The sequence below is a fragment of the Amphiura filiformis genome, chromosome 12 (assembly GCF_039555335.1).
Source record: "Amphiura filiformis chromosome 12, Afil_fr2py, whole genome shotgun sequence".
Classification (NCBI taxonomy): Eukaryota; Metazoa; Echinodermata; class Ophiuroidea; order Amphilepidida; family Amphiuridae; genus Amphiura; species Amphiura filiformis.
The window spans coordinates 11,041,808-11,060,817 of record NC_092639.1 but is presented as its reverse complement, the minus strand read 5'-3'; the positions used below and the strand labels follow the sequence as shown (position 1 = coordinate 11,060,817).

Below are 19,010 nucleotides of genomic sequence, written 5' to 3'. Positions count from 1 at the left end.
AACTCAAGAACTATATGTCGGAGACTGGTCAAACTATTTTTTTTTCTGAATTCTTATATGATAAGAGCAATACAATTGGTATGGTTTTTATCAAGATCTGACCATGTCTGAAATTTCACCCTCTATGCTGCCACTTCTGATTTGTGACTTTTTGGCACTGTTCCACTACTTGGATATGTTGGGACTTTTGAGGTGTTATTTAATATGCCTTTCTGGAAATGAATGGTGATTAAATGGATATTGCTGCAATTAGTGGTGAGTTAACCCTTATTTTTCTTATTTTGGTTGGCCTATAACGTTATCATCATACCTTGTTAAAAGTCGTGTATATAATTATTTGCACTGATATGGGTGTTTCATACCAAATCACACGTAAACCTGCTTGGCAATGCACCGACAATATTGTTTCTTTAAAAACCCTTTAGCATTTATGGTCAGAGACTGTTAGTTGAGGCGTCTAGTATAATTTCAGCATATTGCAGCAAGATTTACTGCTCTGAGTGTCCCAATGGGCATGACAAACCTACACTCGAGGTGTATACTCCGACTCAGGAATGAGCCTCTTGAACATGCAATCACAATAGTTAAGTACCTTTTCTTGGTACTCGTTTTGGTATTCACCATACGTTTGGACTAATCAACGAGTTTCTAAGTTATTCTTCACTGAACCAATGGTGATTGTGTTTTTGGGAAACTCTAAAACTAATGAATTGAACTAATGCGATAAACTAGCTTTGAGCCATTACCTTTGTTATGATATCAGGCGATATTTTTGCAATACATAAATGATTGAAATGATTTTTGAAAATGGAATATTTTTGCATTGACGTAGTGCAATGGCTTGTGAAATATAAATAATCTCATATGTGTTGTTATTTTAGTAACGACCACTATGTCACTCAAATCAAGAGGTTATGCAAAAAAATAAATGACCATTAAAAACTAATGGTAATACAGATAATAAAAGGAGCTAACAATGTTGCTTTCGGTTTATTTTGCATTGTTTTTCCTACTGTTTCGCTTTTTAAATTAGTTTTAGCGTCAAGTAATATTTGATCAGTGAACATCAAGATGCATGTAGATATTTTCAAATGTCTCATGTAGCAAATAACTTTATAAATCGTTATCCCGATATTTCATTTCTACTGAGCAACTCAAAAGTGCTTCATGGGAGCTTTCAATCGCTGTCTTGTTTTAATAAAACAAACTTAGCGGTGCAATTTCGCTTTTAAAAGGCATGGAATTAGGGAAGTCCCAGTTAAGTATTTTGATCAAGAAATTACTAATACCATCACATAATCTCGGTGTATTTTAATGCGCTCTAAACATCACATTCATGTCATCTGATCCAAACCATTTCCAAATTGGCGCTTCAAAAGTGTCCTTGATGGATAAAAATGCTATTTATAACATCTATGGTCCATTCAGACAATACCTTTATACTACCATTAAGCTTTGAATGGTCCCGCGCACTATCGCTTTCCCCTAAAGGCACACTGTAATATAATTAACCGTAAAAAAAAAAAAAAAAAATCAGAATGGAACAGAGTCAACAGACAAATAATTTTACAGGCCAATAATGTCACAATCTAATGTTAAACACAGAATCTGTTCATTGATACTTTACTGCACCTCTACCTTGAATACATGTCATTGTTTACTTAAAATCGGCAATTTCAGACCAGAACTTCATTCGGAAAATTGAGCAAATTCAGTTGAAAGATTAAGATCCCCAGAAAAAAAGGAAAATTTTACAAACAAAGATTTGTCGGAAATCCTAAATATCTTCGTTAGTCATTTGAAATACATTTTTAAGATTCCCACTGATGAAATTGTTGCAAGTACCTTGTCTTCTCTTCTGAATTTTCTGGAATATCCTAATAAACAATTGACATAACTATCTTGGGGTAGGTTTTACGATGTACACTCCATTTGTCGTAATGAAATAGTAATTTAAAAGTTCGTTATGAAGTAAAATAAATAATTTGTCATCGATTACTACTTAGCAAGTACCAGTAAAATTACTGATTGATTCAAAATGATGAAAATCTAGGTATACATATCACACTATACCTACTCACATAGCTAACTTTGATAGATGATCAATTATAACCTGCCTAAAAAACATAAATTGACATTTACATGGTTCTTTTATTATCGTCACAACTGAAATATAATCTACGACTGAGTCATATTGCTTAGATGATGTTTAATGTTTTATGTTTATCAACAATTATTGTATAGCATTTGCAAAAATTGATTGTTATATATAGTCAAATTAACATCTAACATGCACATTACCATGACCATGAAATTGTTACTCAGCCAGTAAAATGACCCTTCCAAACTGATCAGCGACATGTGAAAAAATTGGATCTAGTTTTTTTAATCCGGTTACGTAATGCTATGCAACCTTTTTCTGTTGGATCACATACCTACTATCGTGTTTCTGACCATGCATGGGGCGTGTTACTTAGCTATTACAGATATTTTAAGGCGCATTAAGCATTTAGTTCGTGGTGGCATTTTTGATAAGACAAGTATAAAAACGAAATGCATTTTACTGGTTTGTATTGAACTCGCTGATTTTCGGTAGGGAAGGTTAGAGTAAGTTAAATGCACTATGGCGTCAGATAACATATGTAGGGGTCTTCAAATGAGATACAATTGCAAAAATCATGTATATTTAATCCACGTAAAAGAATTGGGGTCAAATGACTTTGGAAAGACGTTGGATTCCTCGTGTAACGAACACCGGTGTAAAAGTCGCTTTTCCTATTCCATGCCACACCTACTATCTCATGCATTGCAATTCCCTATTTTTATTAGCGACTACTTATAGATTACCTATTTCATTTACACAATATATGTTATTTGAAATGTATTGCATTCAACAAAAAACTATTATATCAAAGTGAATCATCACTATGAACACTGCTTTGATAAGGCACATTCGACCCAATCGTCCGCATTTGCCAATTCCTTGTATTTTCTTTTCTACATGCATTTTGATATTGCTGACGCATGTTTTGACCGTAACATTTTATATCCTCTCATTTACACATGCAATTTAGAAAATCTCCTAGGTTAATTTACAAAACCTTATATTAAATGCTCCTCGTCGTTTTCTGGATAATCTGGAATCTAAATCTAGTTTAATTTTATAAGCCGAAGGCAATAATTCAATTTTGAAATACATGACGATATGGAAGACTGAGTGGCTGTAAAATGTCTAGCAATATGACCCAAAGATGTACCTAATGTGCCTGGAATACCACGGTGAAATTGCAATGCTATGCTAAGTTGACGTGATTACCGGAGTACCTATGCAGGGAACCCGGTACATCGTTTTCTTCATATTTAATCTCTTAATTGGGTTGTTGCAAAAATCAAGATCTCCATGCGGGATTGTAGTATTGCGATTTCCCTAATACTGTCCAAAGTGTTTTATAAATAATTAGTGAAGTTAATTAATATTCATTCTTAAACCTACGTTGTCTTTTTTTTGACCTCGCATCACTCAAATACAAATATGCATATATTAAAAACGGATTGGTTGTCAAAAAGGTGTATTATGACACATTTTGTGATCAGCATTTTGACCTCGTTTGTTTTTGTCACTGCATGGTTGACCACGCAGTGGAGCCAATGATTTGAATAAACTGTCCATGTATTGAAAGGGTTTCAAACATTTCCAAACATGTAAAGGTATTTACATACTAAAATAATAGAGATTGAACATATGTAGAATTCAGTGGTCTTTTATCAATCTTATCACTCTCTAGTATATTTAATGATGAATACGGGTCTATATTTGATATGAATTTTCCTTTTTCTTATTATGTTTAGCAATGTAAATTTTACCTCAAATTTCGATTACATAAAAGCCATCGAGACGTTAAGAATTGCAAGTCAACAAGGATTCTTACAAAATAAGCCAACCATCTTTGGTATTAACTCGCCGTTTGTTTGCAACTTCTGCTGGCGTAAATAGTAACATTAATCCGACAGACATAAGCGTGGCAAACAAAATAGGTTAATACATCATAAAGTACATTACATACCATCGTCTATGTTTTATCCTCGGAGAACGCTTACCTTTATTAAGACACATTCACATACACCATCCAAAATTACCCTTATCCATAATTCATTATAATTTAATTTAATAGAATTTGTCTGAAGTTTTGCATTTTATTTATGACGGGATACAACCGTGTAGGATCCTGATATTTGACGATTTACATAAATATATAACACTTATTTCATGGATATCATGGAAGAACGGAGATGAAGTACATATCAATTACAATGTTGCTTAATGTGTTTGAAAATAAATCTGTAACGTAGTACGGTATAGTAATTACGTCACACGTAAACTATATATTTTCTATCCTGGGAGGTCTTAAGGTTTAAAATGTAATCCAAAGAAAATGATAAATTATAAATTGGTATTGGAATAAACAATATAACAAACATGAAATTTAATTAACCTCGTGCCACTACTGTATGTGTCATACATTTTAAAACTATAATTTGATAACTAGGTATGTCAATATGAGTTTTTAATTTGAATGTTACACATCTACCGCTGAACTGGTTATAAAGTTATTGATAGCACAAAATTGAAATCATTGTTAATTGCGATTTTGAATCATAAAACATTTGTACACATACTACATTACTATATATCGTATATACCTTCTATTGCTTCCATATAGTCACATTTTGTACTTAAAAGGGCATTTCGTGGTCCACAGCCTCATCCCCCCACTTTTCTCAAAAAAAAGTTGAGATTTTTATACCACTGGAAACCTCTGGCTACATAATGTTAATGTACCAAAAATTTCTTGCAGATTAATTCGTTTAGCAATAATATCGCAAGATTTGAATTTCGTTCTGGTATACCAGAACGAAATTACAACAGTGTGGCTATGGAGCAGCGTAATGCACATAATCATGCATAACTCGCAAACGCAAAATCGGAATCAACTGAAATTTTGGTAGTAAGCTTTGTTCGTGGATATCTACTGAAGAATGTCATAAAAAGATGATGCTAGGATCACGAAATCCTCCTTTAAAGTGTCCGACTGCCTTCCCTTTGCGTTAATTTTATCAGTTATCGGCAATCACTTTCAAAAATAATTTTACGCCAGCCTAAATCCTGAAACCTAACACCCTTAAAGCATGAACATGTGTTGTATCTTATTATGTCTTTATTTTTGATTCCATGTTTGTGTTTGTCAAAACTGTAGTTGCAGGCCTATTGTAAGAGTATTATAATTCCGCAGTAATGCAAGATGTGGTAAGACTAATTTCTCTGTTTACAATTGGTAACTTATGACGTCCAGTAGTTCACATAGCTTTCCTCTTTTTTTTTTATTGTTTTTTTTTTGATTTTTATTTACATGCATTCTATGCATGCCTTAAGTTATATTTATGTTTGGTTATCCGTGATTTTATAAACATTGCCGTTATTTCTGTCCATATTTTGTAAAACTAACAGGATTTATATATGTCGAAGTAGGCGGACAGTTTTAAGTGAGAAGCTCATTCCTTTCCATTCCCCTCGTGTTCATCTTAGCCTCTAGCATAGGTTATGGATAACAAATGCTTAGCATTTAACAACACTGGAGTATTGTGCCTGTACCTTTCGCTTGCAGACACTCGTGTCCTCGTGGCGTACAACAAAAGCTTCTTTTTATTTAGTAGTTTTTTCCCTAGCCTCTCTACTGTTTTGAATATGTTTTGCGAAATATCATGAATTGTTTTAAATGTCACATACATGTAAATAATTTAACTGGCTATTTGACTTTTTTAGATTATTATTTATTTTCATTCGCCACTCTTTTTTAAACTTTCGTCACCATCTCCTCTATCTCTCTCCCTCTCTTGCTTGCTTGCTTGCTTGCACTAAAATCCCGGTCTCATTTGATGTTCTTTTCGTTTTCTACATTTTATCTTATCTCATTATTCTCTTCTATTTTCCTTCGACATCCTTACTTCACTTTCCTATATCAAATAACTAGTACAGTTCTGTTTAGGGAAAATTATGGTTAAAACGGGTTCCTTAGAATACATTATAATCAATAATGCATCAAAATGTGCGTTAAATTTGTAAACCACTTTGTCTTACTGAACAGGTGCAACTATGCGAATAGTAACACTCACTGAACAATACGAATTCCCCTCAAATGTATGTATACAATTTGTATCGAATTTTCTCTTTCCGTGAACTACATCTGACAATCGCAACTACAGTTTCCTATATCTACAACATCTCACACAGATCAAGATTAATGGGTACGTTTACAAAACAACCCTGTAAGAAATCAAATTGTATCCGAAAGATACTTCAATATCGGTCTTTCAATGCTGTTTGCTATACATCACACACAACCTGATCATGAAACAACAGTGTACGCGTCACGTCACACGAGAATCCTCTTAACCTAAAGGGGAGGTTTCGGATTACATTACCACACCGCCTGAAACATACGATTTTCCTGACAATTACCCCTTAAACCAAAAAGAGCATCCCATACTCATCACTTACATTACCAGTATCACTCGATCAACATGCTTGATCTTTGAAGATTTTGTTCTTAAATGTTAATCAAATATGTACACGTATCTTTAATAAGTCTGCTTTGAAATATGCCCGATAACCAATACTTTATTACGCTTAATAGGTTACATCTATTTTCATATATTTTGATCGTATTTACAGCAAAAATGAACATAACCTTCATGAGAAAAATGTTAACACGTAAGTAGAACATAAATCTGATACAAGTGTCGTAATTTTAACCAAAATTTATGACGTAATTTGTATTTCTGAATGAACATCAATTGAATTGAATACGATATTACAGCTATCACCAAATCGTGGCTTTTCATTCGTTTATATCACGCTCACTTATTAACCCTGTTATTTGATCTTCTAGATACATTACCGAGTTTTCCCCTAAGAAAAACAGCTTAAATTACGCTATCGATTTGAAAGCAAATGTTCACCAAACCAGTAGTGCTTTTGAAATTTACAACTTTTTTTAAAGAAAAATAGTGACAAATAAATAAAATTTCGCACATTTTGTCAAATTCGTGTACTTTTTTTCCCTGTAGTGCATCTTGTATAATTGTTACTAAATAGCCTCACACGATTACATATTGAATTAAGGATTCTTAACAACTTTGGAACACTATCATTTGTACAATATTTAATTAATTTAGAAACAGCTAGTGTAATATAAGCTTTACGCCGGTTTGTAAAATTATTGTAATGTTCTCTTTATATATTTTCTAGATTTTATATGAAATCGTTAATGATGTGTTGTTTATTTCAAATGCAATCGGTATAGCCATTCCAAAATTTAATATAGTAAAAACAGGAGTAATATATTTAATACTTCCAGTAATACGTTCATATTTAACATTTAAAATAATATTTAAAAAGCGCTGTGTTACTTTTCGTATTGTATGTAACATGTTTGCATTGGGAAAAACAATTTACCTTTTGGAGAAGCTCATTATAGTATACATTTTGTTAAAAATCTGACTGTCAATATTTTTGCATATAACGTACTCCATGTACCTGATTATCTCGCACTGGCGGGATCCTCAAAAGGGCATTTTGTGATCCACAGCCTCATCCCTCCCACTTTGTTCAAAAAATGTTGAGATTTTTTATACCACTGGAAATATCTGGGTATGTATGTACAAAACATTCCTTGCAGATTAATTTGTTTGGCAAAAATATCGCCCAATTTGAATTACGTTCTGGTGTACCAGAACGTAATTCAACACAGTGGCCTATGGAGCAGTGTAATACACATGATCATGTATATATAACTCTCAAACGCAAAATCGGAATCAACTAAAATTTTGGGAATAAGCTTTTTGTGTGGATATCTATCACGAAATACTCCTTTATTACCGAACCCGTAATAGCTGACTGTGCAACTAGAACTGACCGTTCACACATTAAGGTTGTTACTTACGCGGAGGTCTATTTTGATACAATTACTGTCCCTAAAAGCTAAAGGAAAAAAGTTTAAACAATGAAGCATTTGCAGAGATATGTATAGCCACTTGTTCTTCCTGTTTAGCTGTTTGTCAAATATGCCGACACACACTGCAATAATGGATTAATGTTCTACATGTAGTGACAATGTTATCAGAAAGTTTTTTAAATGTTGTTTTGTATTCTGTTATGCTAGAAGAAACTTATCTAGACTAACTTGTAGGCGCGACTACCGTGATATTGCAAATTCGGTGCTAACAACGCGTACGGCGCACAATTCATTCATAAATGTCCACTCGGCAACAGCAGATTGCCTCAGCAGCCAATCAGAGACAAGTGCGTCCAACGCAGTAAATACGGGATGTATGCTTAAAATACGCGCAAAGGTTTACTGCAATTGATTATAATACTGGTGAATGACTGATGTATGACTTTTACTTCCTGTTAACAATGTCCTTTTTTGACCTTTTGTCAGGTGTTTCTAGAAATAAAGTGTCATAGATTTTTTTAATGTTCAATATTGAAATTTAAAACGAAAAAGGGAAATTGTGTGGGCTATTAACTCGAGGTCTTTGAATTTATGATTGTTTTTTGTTTAACAAAATGCAAATGTGTGATTTCGAGCATTTTATTCACATACATTACTTGTTCAGCAATGACTTGTAAAATTAAACTCTCGTTTGACCTTGAAACTATGTTATAACTTGGCATTACGCTTGTCGTGGTACATATCAAAATTGCACTACATTAATTCTTACGACATTTTCTTTGTGCACCTGGCTCATCAACTTATAATGTAATAAAACGAAGCCCAAAATAAAACATTTAAGGTCTGCTCAAAAAACCGTTTTTAATTCATTGTTTTTTATTTCATACAATGAAATCAAAATTTACTACGTAGCCTTACACGAGAATAATTAGCATCTATTCACTGCCCTGTCACAATTTCTTCAGTGGAAGGGTCATAATTTTAGATCAAAAACGTGACAATAAGTTGTTTATTTTATGTTCTTTCCTACAACCAATGATTAAAATTAAACTTTGCTAGATAAATGTGCGATTTATTATTTTAAAGTTATTCTGAATGTAATGTTACGAGTGTAGGCCCCTATGTATTTCCAATTTGGTATTAACAAAAGATTGCTATTTTTCGCAATTGTGTAAGAGGTTGATTTAAACCAGAACCAAAGAAAGCTATGTGTTACATTCGACGCAAGAGAAGCTTATTGGTCACTATAGTAATAACAATGCAAACGAATCTATTCTTATTCTTGTTCTTCATTCTTTGTTTTGATGTGAATAATGAAGTGTGTATCTTTTTACACATCCACATTTAGAAGTGTCAAAAGTCTGGGGCACCTGACGTGTATACGGCTGGCTTAAGACAGAACGGCATACTAAGCTTCCATTTAAGCATACAACGCCTTGTTATTGGAATAACCTATTCATTTAAGATTAGCAACTATTTTAAACTGTTGCGATTTGGTAGGTCACAGCATCTTGCGAATGGTAGTGAGCTTTGGCAAAAATTGAATTGATCATATCAAAGCGAGCGTGTAGAAGAATTCAAATATCACAGATATACTTTTGTAGGTCCTGTAGTTCTTGGTTTATGTTGTAAAGAGGGCTGAAACAACAACACTTTTGTAAAACGTTCATAACTCATTCACAACAATAAATCAAGCAAGTTTTAAAGTATATGATTTGTAGAATGAACTTTTGCAAAACATCAAAGTGTTATTTTTCAATAATATATTGATTTAAATAATTTTTTTGGCTGCTTCGACCTACAATACCTCGTCTACCCTTGAGCAAAATGTTTACCAATTTTGAGAGTTAATTAACTGATTAGATGGTCAAATACCCATACAATATAACAGATGAATATGAAAATTAGACCAAAATTCATAACAAACTGAAAAAAAGGTTAGAACATTCATTTATTTAGTTTTTATTTAGCTGCTTCTTAAAATTGTTTGATTATTTGAATTCTTACACTTATCGTTAAGAAATTCATTTTTTGCACATAAATGCTAGCATATCACCGTTACCATATTATAAGTGAATCTTAGACTAATTCCAATCAGCCGTCTACACTTCGCATGTACTGTGTATGCTTCGTAGTGACGACTGATTATCTTACAGCCAATATCATGACGGACTTCTGAAAAATATTCAATGCGACTTTGCTTGTGCGCCGTAGCGCGACTGACTAGCGGCGCCCGTGTACCGAGTCGCTGTACCGCGCCGCCGTGACAAGATCGCGCTCTGAACTTCTAAAAACAACAAACTCGGTCAAAAGGTCAATTTGGACACAACTGCGCATGCTCTATGCCACAGGAATCCTGTTGCAAAATCCGTCACTTTTTTCCACGGGGAAGTTTTCTCAGTCGTCAATCCAGACGGTTGACGACTAAGCAGTCTAAGTGAATCTACAGTTGTTTGTCTCTAGTACCATTATGTTCATATATAAGGGGTTGTCCTTAGAGACCAAATCTCATTATCTCGAAAATAAGCGACGGATTTATTGTGTGCCTTACATCCTAAAGGCTGTGCATATCCATAGAAGATTAATACAAATGCCTTAACATGAGAAGTGAGAAAAACCACTACTATAGGGACTATTTCATACGCTGTGCTTATATGAACAGGGGGCAGAGCCCATAAATGGTATTGCTGGGTGTCAATTGGCATATTAAGATATTAACTACCCTTGGGGGAGTAAGATATGGATTTGGGATTTATGAATGATAGAAAAACTAGTTTCTGCACATTTCGAAGGTAATAAACAGATATGCATTTATTACCACTTTCAGTAGTCAAATCATTTTCTAAATCTTAATGAAAATTTTTTTTTGAAAAGCGATAAAACGTTTCAGTTGGTTTCATTTGAAGGTTTAATATTTGTGGCACATTTTCTTTGCATTATTTTGCTATTAAACTAATCATCGTATAATCGCACGTATTGATCAGGACTTTCTTTGATGAATCCATTTAGGTAGTCTGTTGAAGGAAAAAACTTGAAATAATAAAAACTTTTTCCATTTGGGTCGTCACTTCATTTGATGATGATGAAGGAGAATTTGTATGAGGGCCCGAGGCATCTCTAACCTCTTCTATAAAGATCATAATATTTAGTGGTATTTTCTATACAGCTGTATCCAAATGCTTGAACAAAATACACACCTTCTCCCGCACTATTGTTTGTTGCAGACGCGTCAGAATCCCTACAAATACCCTGACATTTTGTATTTGATATAACGACTGCTCAGTGCCAGAAGTGGGTAAGTACAATAGTTGACATGTGTAGCTGCCATGTGTAGATGAGTACAATATACTGTGTGTAAATTGCCAAATGTTCACAAGGCAGCTATTTGCACTTACCCACTTCTTGCACTGAGCAGTCGATAATTATAAATCCTGCCAACAACAATTTAATCCAAATGAAATTGGCAATCACAATTATTTACTTTATAGGATACAAATTGCCCATAGCTTCTGTCTTCCTCATGCCACTAAGATTGCAAAACATTCCCGTTGACAACTTAAGAAAACCATGGTGCCTCCTTGTATCCTCCTGGGCACGCCTACATAACAGGATATCCCAACCATAGCGAAGAATCTTAACAACTTTGAAGTACTAGCCGTTAACTAGACTACAAGGCATGCATGCCATACTGTATAAACTCGTAGACAGTCACATATTAGTTTTCAGAGCATTTTCCTTAACCAATTATCAAGCCACACGTAGCTTTATCTCGTAGTTTGTAAAGATTTTTGTAGCACATTCAATAGTGTATTGAGTAAAGAAGAAGAAAAAAGCAAACAAATCGTTCTGTTTTGACAATACATCCAATTTTAGAAAATGGGATATGTACCAGCAAATAACAACAAATGCATTAACACAAACACAGAGCAAGTAGAATGATTTATCGTTCATATACTGTTCAATGCAACGGATATTCAAGCTGGAAAATATAGGTTTTCTTTAAACATCTGCACCACATTATTAATAACGATAAATACAAGTTTTAATTGCAATGGGAAAGAATTAAGAAAAATGACACAATGTGTGAGGGTATTTGTGACGTGTCGTGTCAAAAGCAGACACTTTTGGGCAGGATCGCAATGGAGAAATAGCCAAAAATCTGCCTGGGGAAATTTTTTTTCACAATTTGGGTTTGTTATGAATTTGTGATGTTATTAATGTTTAGAATATTGTCTGATAGTTTCAGACCGGAATATAATTGGCATCTTGTATTTTTTCAGACATTTTTCTTGGTAATTCCTACTCTCAACATTGTCAATAATATTTTTAAAGGCCGATATTTCAATTTCCAATTTTATAATAGCATAACTTACGAACTCAATAACTTCGCTTAGGAATGTCTGATTTCATTGGGGAAAACGGCATTGTGGAGCAAAATATCTCTATATTTAAGTAAAAACCTCAAAATTGATAACCTGCCCAAAAGTTCCTGCTTTTGACATGACACGTCACATTTATGTGTACCTTCTGTATCTTTGTGCAGGTGGGTGGGTGTATATGCGAAGGTTTCTTGTGAGTTGGAATAGTGGTGGCTCGATCTGTTTGTTTTCCGAGGCTGGAGTTAGTTCTTTACCATTTCATGTAATACTGCAGTATTTGCAGTAACAGATACCGTAACTATGGACTCGTACTATACAATACAAATTTATACACACAGCTGTGTCTGCTTACCAGATGTCCATTTTACGTATTACGAGAGACATATGGTAGATATCTGACAATGTGGTGCTTCATTGTAATTTTGAATGCTTTTAATGCAAAATAATAATAATAATTATATTATCATTTATTTATTTATTGCAAATGTTTGTGTGCTTTCAATCTACCACGAAGTCAGCTGTTCTCACATGTAACCCAAACATTTGGTATTACTTAAATTGAAATAATGCGTGAAACAAACTGTAATTATCAGATTATGCACTTTTACAAATTGGTGCATAGCACAGAGATAGGAATCCTCATGAGTGACATATTTATTAAAAGGATTGTGATAGTGTACTGGTAGCCAATGTTAGACGTCGTATTCTCTTTGGATTTACTATTTATATTCGGTTCACTGAAGGTACAACAAAATAGGATGAATATATATACTACTCCGGCTTACAAGATGCCCTCGTATTCTTAAAACAAATCTTTACTCTTATACTGGTCACGGTGAGCTGCTACTTATTGATTTACCTGAAACTTGACCTTGTTGACCTTTTTCAGCTTTAAGTAATTGTTTTAAATCAGTATATCGAATGATTTCTTTTTGATTGCGTATGAACGGTACCTTTGATTGCCAATATTAGTTTCTTAAATTAGGTGTACTAATATGCTTAACATATTGCTTTAGGCATATTAAAGTAAGGCCACTGCTTTTTACTATGATATTCAGAAGATCCCATGTCAAGGCCAAAAAAGATTGGCCTGTTTGCACTTAAATCTTTCCTTCGTCCGGATTTGCTTTTTCTTCTTTTTTGTCAAGGGACGGTAGATATATAATGTGAAAAAGGTGATATTGTAAGCAATGACAAATGGTAAACTCATTTCAAGGGACGAATAGGATAATGAAGGAGAGGAGGAAAGTCAGAAAGAGAAAGAGAGAGATGAACGAGTCAAACGCAAATTGGCCAGCTGTTACTATTTCTGTTTCTAGTACCATCGACGGAATTTAGCAACTGGTTTAAATCAATAAAAGAAAGAAAGTAAGAGAAACCAAGAGAAAAGAAAAAAAGAAGATCAACAACAGAAGTAGCGGTATCAATACTAATGACAAGCTGTTCATGACAAGCTATAAACGCATTCAGATTAGTGGAAATACACAGAGTGTTAAGAAAAAGCAACGAAAGAAGGAAAACTATGAAAATGAAAATCAAATGAGGAAAAACGATTAAGATAGCAATAATCAGGCAACCACGCACATTATTGCAAAAGAACGTTAAACATACATTAATTAGTAATACGCAAACAGAGAAATGACAGACAGATTATGAAGTAAGAGACTTAACATACGGCAGTAACAATAAAGTCATAACAGATAAGGGAAATAAAAAATGAGAAGGAAATAAAAAATGAGAAGGAAATGAAATAGGGTGAATTAGATTGACGAATGACAGTAATAAAAACCCTAGACCATTCTCTACATTTTTAAAATGACACAGTTACGATATATCAGGCAATCGAGCAAGCAAGCAAATGCATGAAGTTCTTATAGTTCACATGTGGTGGGATATAATTTCAATATGGAAGCACTTGACATGCAAATTTAAATACAGTGATATTTGCAATTTAGATATGCATGTCAACCTGAGTTGTTAATGGAAGTAAAGGTATGCAATGACTCCTTACTGGTAACTTGCACTTAAAAAGGTACTGTAATTACATTAGCTATACTGTGCTATACTATCAATGTATCAATTACTTATGATGTATGCTTGAAATTTGAACTAAACAACAAAAAAATAAAACATCTATAGTGGAAATTTTCATTTTATTACACAATCAAGGGCAGTTAAGTGAAAGAAAACAGGTCTATTTATTATGAAGCTTGACTTAATGTTTGATCTTTGCTATTACTGGTAGAATTTAGATTAACTGCAGCGGTATGTTCATTTTGCAACCACCGATCTGAACTTTGCGAAGAGTGATTCTAAAAAACAAAGGTGAACAAAACGTAAGAATCTGTACGGATTAAGTACGAGGAAATCTCATTTGTTTATTTTCAAATCACATAAGTATTATGTTAGCACGGTTTTGGATTTCGTCGTGAACCTATTTATTGACTTAAATTCACTAGTATAGAGTCAACATTATCTGAAACCAGTCAATTACCAGCTGAGCATTTACACCCGTGTTTTGCCAACCATAACGGATTAACATGTGCGGGGCACACAACGTTGCTTGTTATCAATTACAATAGGATGGTTATAAGCGCCAAAAACAGGTCAGACATTTGGCTGCTTATACAATCTTAACTACTTTATCACCTGAGTATGATCATTTATGCTTAAGGTCATCATAGTTTTAATTAGAGTGGTAATAATTAATGAATTACCTGAATCGCGTTTGTTACGTTCCAACCAGCATCCCAGGCAGATATAGGTTTTCTAACGATATTTTCATTACTTCCTTCCCCGTAGTTTCTAGATACTGGTGTAGCACTGCCTGACCCACTCGGTGTTCCCGGGCCAGGGAAACCTCCATTGATTGCAGGTGCTTGACCATTCTCCAATTGCCCAGCATCTTTGGTAGCACCTGACTCCAAGTGTCCTAAGTTAGCAAGTTCTGTAGAATCCTGATACGCAAAATGTACTTTCTCCTCATTTGGGTGCCTATAAAGCCAACTTGTCGCCAGCCCTGTATTTTTCCAAACATCCGTTCAGCCGCCATAGGGAATCCTTAAATGTAAGCAACGATTGGTACCTTCTTATCAATGCTTTCAATCAGTTGCCCAACCATTTATGCCAACCACACACACGGTCCGGATTCCCTCTTTCCGTTATGTGCACATCAATTGCCTATCGTTCAACCAACCTTATCACATACACAGAACTACTGCTGAAAGAAATATGGAATTCGCGCCGGCCGGCTACTCAACCGCGCACAATACAACACCGTATTTTGCGCCAACTAAGTGTGTGCAACTTATAGGTGACGTCACGATTTTATTTTTTTTCTCTCCGCGAGTCTGCTTGAGTTGATCCTCAACTCACATGCTGAAGGAAGCATATGAGTGGAATAACTTTCAGACCACGTGACTACGCCTTGGTTTAATAATTAAGTATTGCAAATCTGTCAATTAGGTGTGCATTTTGCATTTCCCCAGGCGGGCACATGCGTATTATTATACAGATTGAAATATGCGTGCCTGGCCGTCTACTTCTTATTTATTTCCTCGCACTTAAAGTCTTAACTACAGACATATAAGGGTGAGTACATTTTTTTGCGGTGGCTATATCGCCTCAAACCAGTTTTTAGAAAATTTCATTTTTCCATGTTTTATTAGCCACAAATGACAACTATATTTGAAAAAAAAAAATATGTGCAAAGTATTCAAGATTTAGATTATAGAGGTCTAGCAGAGAAGAAGAGAGTGAGACGGGAAAAGCTTGTGAGAAGAGATAGTAGAAGAGAAAGAGCGACAGGAAATGGAGGGAAGAATTAATTTGACGCGAACGAACGAACTCAATTCAATCTTAATTACGCGTATAACGAAAATTGAATCAAAAGTGCGTGCATGCGTGTTATCGGAACTCTAAATTGCCTAATTATAATATTAATGATGAACAATTGCTAATCCTTTGTGTTTCATCTTGAAGTTACAATGATAATCTCCTACAAAAGACTATTGTTACAATACAATTATATTAAAATCATACAATCAGTTGGTAATAATATTACCTGAATAGGCACCATAAAATCCAGTGTTAATATAGTACAAATATTTCTCTACAACATTCCACAAACGGTTTAAGGGATCTGGAATGAGCGTTTTGAGCGTTTCGACAGTATTTTTTTGTGGGACATTTTTTGTATTACATTGCGAATTTCAAAAAATCTAAATTATTTGATACCAGAAGGACATTCTTCGTATTCAGAATGCAATTCGATATGTCTGATGTGCTCTAATGTCCCATAATAAATACTGTCCAAGCGCTCATACCCCACCCCTTAACAGACACCATTTCACAGGCATTTAAAGATGTGCGTAACAATAAATTAATGAAAGTGAACAAAGGTGTACTTTAATTGTGAATATATTTACACTACATTGTGTAGTAGACATAATTGAATAAATTTGAAATCAATAATAAACAGACGAGAAACTAAATATATGTTCAGTTATTTATAGGAACGAAGTACACGAGTTATGGATCTTTCTATGACAATAATATAACATTTGCAAGCATCAAGGATGAGTAATGACTAATTTATATCACTATGGATCAAAATGGCCTCATCCCAATGGCATAGTTCAATGAGTACCAGTTACTGAAGGGGCTACCCTGGTTAAAGAAAGAATAAATAAAATAAAAATAAACCTCAATTAAACAATTATTGTGCAAAATTGGACCTCAAGTTGCAGATTATGAGTTTTAGTACCTAAATTTTCAAAGGTCATTCAATGAATGTACAAATAAATTGGGGTTACAGAACTGTGCCCCTGATAGATGAGCATGTTGTGGATCCTAGTGTATTGGGTAATTCCAGTTGAACTCTATAACCTATGAAAGACAGTCATGACCTTAACCAACAAGGGAGCAGTGGCGTGCGCAGCACATTGAAAGTATGTGTGTGTGTGGGGGGGCAGGTTGTTCAGTTCCCCGAATGGTTACTCCAATTCATACCCCGTGTGTGGGAGATTAGAGTTCAAATCAAGAGGTGCGAGAGGTTGTCAGAGGTCATGTATGAATATTCAAGAATGCATGAGTTTGTAGAATGATAGCTACATTGATTGAGAAGAACACCCAGAAGGAAAAATCAATTCTTCCTATTGTACTATATTTGTATAGAAACCACTTGAAATCACTCCACTTGAAAATTGTCTACTTCTGCGGGTGACTGGATGATATCACACAAGCATATGTGAACCAGGGTGTGACGACTGACATCATTATTGTGAATATTCCCGTAGTCTTCCGCCGGGAACCGCCCGGAATCGGCGGTCGAGTTTTGATTTGATCCCTTAAGATAATGTCTTCCATAAGGGATGTATGTTTCAACTGCAATAGCCCGTTAAATAAGGACATACAATTGTGATAAATATTGCTTTCCGAAATAACACTGATGAATATTTCCTATATCTTTTTGGTTTATTTATTAAACTTTATAACCTTATTAAACCTTATAACTTTATAACTACATTCAAAATGTTACAATAATGTACATGTATTGCACATAAGATTCAAAAATAAAAAATAGACTTGTCAAAAGAATGGGATGAACAGGTGCTTCATTACCCCTAAGACCATCCCACCTCAAGATTTTCTAGGAAATAATACAAATAACGATGTAATGTGATATCTGTTAATAAATCATGCTAAGACATTCACTGTAAAATTATTAAGATAATCAACTCGTAAAAAGCCATGTCTTCTTTAGTATCATAAATCTTGAGAGTTGGAGTAAAAGGATTGACCAATGATCACATCATTAATGCATGTAAAACATGGGTTACCATTTAGTGGCAACACCCACATTTTTGCTAGGGGAAATGGGATCATATGAAGTGAGTTTCAGGGTATCAAAAATCATGAAAATTGCCACGAACATTGTTGAGATTTAAATTTTATGGAGAATTTATGTCATTTTATACAAACATGGAGCTTACGTGATCGTACAAAATAAATATCCTTTAAAACTTAATCAAGGCTTGATTTGATTCGATTATAGTACTGTGATAAGGTCGAGTTGGTAATAATTATCTTAAATTTAAATAAATTAATTCAATCGATCCTTGTACTGGTTATGTCAATTTTTCAAATCGACGCTGAAAACGGTTAGCCTGCACTACGTGTAGTTTTTTACGTAAATTTTTTATAAAGAGGCAGGCTCTGGTGCTTTAATCACTTTTGCAATGACTCAATAACAATGTCACTAAAATTGGTGATAATTCCAAACTGTTAAGGTTTTTTGCATCCGGGATTGTAAGATTCTTTGTTGCATATTTCTTTAACAACACAAGCAGTCTTTCTTCTATGGGTTCATATACTGTATGTTAATTTTGATCATGTAGATACCGTCTAAAAGCATACAGAGTGTTTTTGATGAAAGCTAAATTAATACGAAACAGCCGTAAATATGACAATACAACAGATTGGTCTTACAAAAGTACTTGTTTGTATATGCTTGTATCGGTAATATATTCGCTCAAACTCATAATTTTATAAGTTTGTTGGTGAATTGCGCCTGGATTAATTTAGCCTTCATCAAAAGCACTTTATATGCTTATAAACG

The 19,010-nt window shown here is 34.1% G+C and overlaps 1 protein-coding gene across 1 annotated transcript in view; it reads right to left on the bottom strand.

Annotated features, from left to right (window-relative positions):
• The window catches only part of LOC140165781 (vesicular inhibitory amino acid transporter-like), a 78,887-nt gene extending 63,455 nt beyond the window's left edge, over positions 1-15,432 (bottom strand). Inside the window, exon 1 of the mRNA XM_072189104.1 lies at positions 15,109-15,432. The gene's annotated coding sequence lies outside the window, so the exon portion shown is untranslated. The remainder of the gene's footprint in view (positions 1-15,108) is intronic.
• Positions 15,433-19,010: the final 3,578 nt, after the last annotated feature.